Source organism: Eleginops maclovinus, chromosome 1, assembly GCF_036324505.1.
Source record: "Eleginops maclovinus isolate JMC-PN-2008 ecotype Puerto Natales chromosome 1, JC_Emac_rtc_rv5, whole genome shotgun sequence".
Classification (NCBI taxonomy): Eukaryota; Metazoa; Chordata; class Actinopteri; order Perciformes; family Eleginopidae; genus Eleginops; species Eleginops maclovinus.
The window spans coordinates 24,417,277-24,422,566 of record NC_086349.1 but is presented as its reverse complement, the minus strand read 5'-3'; positions in this window follow the sequence as shown (position 1 = coordinate 24,422,566).

Sequence of the window (5,290 nt, the reverse complement as noted above, 5' to 3'; positions counted from 1 at the left end):
TTTTGGTCTCTTTAATATGTAAAACTGATGCCCATTCTAATATTACCGCTATCTCTGGGGAGGTAATTAACTTTATCTGTACATTTCATTGGTTTTCTTTCAGTAGCTTTGATTTATTTATGAATTCCTCCCCTGGAGTAGTTGAAAATGCTCTCTGTGGCATCATTTGAATTGTGAAATACCTCAAATTCCTTTGCAAACACTGGCAGACTGCCAAGGGAATTCATGAGTATCTGTAAAATATTACTAAAACATCTTGGTATTTGCAATGAAAACTGCATGTCATTCAGGATCATGTGTCCAGGGAATCAAATCAAATAGCAATTACCTTTTATCCAGGCCGTATTTCCAAGTATTTCTCAAGTTTCTATTTTAATTAAAACTGAATAGCTGTTGTCCATCACAACACAGCGAAGTCCAGTAAATGGCACTTTAATGTTCTTCTTTGGAGGATTAAATATCACTATATTGTTTCCTGGGTGGTCTCTAAAGCAGTAATAAGGAGGACTTAATTGCATATATGCTTGTCCAGCCAGTGAAATTAGCTTGTTAGCATCATTGCATGAATGCCTTATAATTGAAGCTTCTCATGGAAGCATTGCTGGGATGCCAACTGTCACATACTGTACCCAAGAACCGACCACAAGAACGTTGCACTCACGTGCTATTTCAGCCACCTACTGTAGCGCACATTTCAGAAGGGAAGGGGCTGCTCGATGAAAAGCCAACATTTGGAAAACAAACATTACTTGTTTTTATTTTTAAATGAGCTGCCAAACTTTTTTAGGTACCAGTTAATATGCTCTAATTGCCCCAAAGCGTCACATAAACTACCAGTCATGAGACATGTTTTGAAAAAAGCTCAGCCATAGTGTGTATAGTGTACAGAAGACTAAAGCATATTCACTTTCCTTTTTTCCACATAAGCTGCAATCTTTCAACATGTTTAACAGCGCTGGGATGACAGACGATATACGTTTACATAATATTTGCCTTTTCATTGCTCAACTAAGAGAATGGCACACACTTGTGAGTTTTGATTGTCTTTTTTTCCCCAAATGTGTTTAATGACAGCTATGTGAGCATGCCGTAACGCATTCGCTGCCCTGCAGTGGAACATAAAGCCTGCCAAAAGTGGTTGCGAAACCACCCTGCGCCACGACTCTGACAGGAATTTCCCATCGCCCCATTATCAGCATCAGACAAGCTGAGTGATTGCAATTACATCTGCCGAAATGCTAAGAGCAACTTGCTTTTCTTTTTTCCCTCGGAGAAGTGAGGTATTATGAATAGCCCCATTGTGAATCTTTCAGGTTCTCTCTGCCCCGTACACCAACATAGTTGTGCTGTGTGACTTTAATGAGGCCTTAATTATGAGATTCCTCTACCTTAGTGACTCATTGGGTGATGGGTTTAAGCAAAAATCCTGTGTATCGGCGTCTCTTAAATAAAGGGTAGAGAAGTCACTAATTTGACACGTGGGACCAGTGGTAGAAGAAGTACTCAGATCTAGTATTTCAAGGGGATATTCTGCTCATTGTCAGGTTCATATTTGTATTTCATCCCTGTGCTGGGACATGTCTCCATGCTTTAATGTTCAAAAAGCTCTTTATTTTTCTCATACTGCCTGTGCTGCAGCACCTCTTTTCACCCTCTGTCTGAAACCAGAAACTCTGATTCGATAGCTGGCCGACTTTGTTGTGATTGGTCAACCTCTAAGAGATTTCCCACCCCTTAGCATATCACGTGCAATGTGGTGTTGGAGCGCTAGCCAATAGAAGTGTAAGTGTTAAATAGTGATGTCACTATGTTAAGGAAGTAAACAAAGGATTTCAATGGAGGGGTTTCAGGCGGGGGGTGGGGGGGACTTTGGGATTTTAGCATTAGCAGACCGTTTACATGCACAAAATCCTTTATAACACACCACAGGAGAGCGAAAAGAAGGCATAAAACGGCCCCTTTAAATCCAAATCCGCATCATAACTACAGGTATTGAATATATGCAGTGGAGTAAAAGTACACTATTTACCTTTAATTTGAAGTAATGTAAAGTCCAAAGTAGGAAACAATGTAAAAGTACAGTACTTGGGTAAATCCCCTTTGTTACTTCACACCCCTGAGTGTGACACCTGTTGTTAAAAAACTGAAAACCCCCCAAGGGGACTCAATCTAAATAATTTCTTTCATTGTTAAAAGTGCTCCAGTTTATGAAATCTCACCATCAATCTTGGTTATGAGAGGTGACCATAGTTGGAGCACAAATATGAGGAGGAGGGGACGCTTTGGAGAAGGGCCAGCCACCGTCCCGGACCCCATGCATTCTGTCTTTCTTCTCTGTTTGTCAGCACTTCCAAACATGGCTACCTGCAGAGAGGCACAGACAGTGAGACTCTCTCGTAGGGATGCCAGGCTCCTGTATATTATGTTTTTAGCATGCCTTGGATTTTTTCACAGCAGCCTAAGTTACTCCAAACAGAGCCGAGCCCAGCAGTCCAAGTCCTGCTGATAGCGTGGCGGCACTAAACAAACCTGTTGCTATGATACCGTCCCAAGTGGAGTGGAAGATGAAAGATTAATGCAAAGCAGTGGAGCTCATTGCTCGCTGCTTTTCACACTTATATTATAACTGTGGCGCAGTTATCTTTGTAGGCAGACCTGGCACTAAGCGTTGCAAGGGGTCCTTAGACAAAACGCAATGGGATTCTTCCATTGGATTTTGGAATAAAAAAAAAGATCTGTGGCAAATTTGGAATATTTTGCATTTTGTTCAGCAGGATTATCTCCAAAAATTAACATCGTTTACATGATATGGTTTTGAGAATAAATGCAATAGCCAGAAATAAAAAGCTAACATTAACAATAAACAAACTACATCATATAAGCATGGCTGTGCATCACCACAGCTACGCTAATCACCACCGCTAAGCTATTCACCACAGCTACGCTAATCATCACCGCTAAGCTATTCACCACAGCTAAGCTAATCACCACCGCTAAGCTATTCACCACAGCTAAGCTAATCACCACCGCTAAGCTATTCACCACAGCTAAGCTAATCACCACCGCTAAGCTAATCAACACCGCTAAGCTATTCACCACAGCTACGCTAATCAACACCGCTAAGCTAATCAACACCGCTAAGCTATTCATTACTGCTAAGCTAATGTTTGGCGTGATGACGTTTACTGTCTCATTAAGATACTTGTTAACATAAGATTTTCATTGCCAACATATACGCTGTATCTGCTGTGCATATGACCAATAAAACCTTGAAACCTGAAACCTTGTTAGCAGCCACACACGACTCAATCTTTGGATATTCAATAGTGGGGTATTTTCTGACATATTTAACGAGAGAAAATGTTCAAATCTCTCAAGCATGTGAAAACCAACGATCTTATTCCAGACTTCTAACCAAAATCACTTGAAAAAACCATTGACTTCGAGATGAAGGACCTGGATGTGTTAAACTGCTAACTCATTTCCGGGAATTAGGACTCATTCCTGCACCTCTATACAGTCTCTCCTATAAAGTGATCCGTTTTTACACTGCGTTTGTTCCTTTCACTTATTTACCTCTTATAATGCTGATGAGCCACGCTGGATTTCATTGTTTGGCTGTCATCACATGTTTGTCCTGTTAATTGAAAGAGACCCATGTTAATTCACATTTATTGCTTTCTGGTTGTAGTTCATCCTCTACGTGAATTTTTTGGCTCAGCAGCTTAACTATTGCCCAAGAGAAAAACAGCACCACAAACACGGATCATGTTTGTATACAACGCCTGCAGGGTATTATTCTTATTTACCTGCAAATGAAATGCCAAAACCTTTTTTCTGTAGCCCATGCTAACTGAATGTGTCACATCATCATCTGAGCGATCTTGCATCAATGTTGTCAGGGCGGTTTTAAAATCAGACAGCAGCTATGTAAGTATTTTCAGCAATTTAGTTCTCAAATTGCAGCTGTCAAATGCAATTGTGGCTTCCCTCAGTCGTGCATGGCTCCTAAAAAAGGTTTTTGTCTCGTGTCTCCGTCATGTCCACATCTCTGCACGTATACAGGTTCACTCAGCAACCTCTGGGGCAATTACACAAAAAGTTAAATGAGGACAAGGTAGACGTTAGAAACACTAGTCCAGCTTGACATTCACACACACACACACACACACACACACACACACACACACACACACACACACACACACACACACACACACACACACACACACACACACACACACACACACACACACACACACACACACACACACTCCTCACAGCAGGCAGCAGGAAAGAGTCTGGTGCAGTTGGAGTGGAGACGGTGGGTTTTAATGACACAGTATCTCTCAGAACGCTGTTCCCATAATTACGCCCTGTCTGACGTGGATCTGTCATTGGCATTGATTGTTTGTCCCGATGCCCACCTCCTCTGGGGGGAGAAAAGTGTGTGAGTGTAGAGGGGAGGGAGGGTTCAGGTGGATGTTTGGATCCCCTCGTGCTGGACAGGTTGCAGTCAGGAGCCCATGGGAGGCCCAAACTGGAGCCATTGGTGAGATTGGTATCGTGTTAATGGCTCCACAGGCTCCAAGATACATAGCAGCAAAACCATAAGAGGCACTGGAATGTGCAGCCCTCTTGAATCATTGTCATAATTAGGGACAATTGCACACGCAGACCCAAGACCTGTTTTGCTCTCATGCCTCACTACATTGCTTGTGTCTGTTAGAAGAATAATTTAACATTTTTGGGGCATTTAATTGTACGGTTCATTTGCCATTAGTCACATAAATTAAATGACGAGTATCACTATCATGCCTGCGTGTTTGTTTTACAGCTAAACCCGGTGATGGTTAGCTTCGATGAGCAAAAATACTGGAAATAGGGAGTATCTTTTCATTTTTACACTGATCTGAAATGTATTTATTTAGGATAAACCCCTTTGAGATGAACTGTCTTGTTTTCAAGTGGCTCCTTACATAGTTTACAAATAGAAAGACAGTAAAAAAAAGATAAAACGAAATGACAAAACAATGTCACAATACAAGACTACACATCTCAATATCACCATCTGGCCACAGAAAGGGCAGGAGCAAACATTTAGCCGGCAATAATGAACAATAATTAATAAAATGAAATATATTGTTTTGTACTTCTTAAATAATCACTTAGATTCGTGTAGGCTGCTGATTAAACCAAGGGTCTTCAAAGTTTAACACTGTGACAAGTTTGAACACACAAAACGACATTTCCCATCATGCTTTGGGGAACGCAAACAGGAAGAAAGATA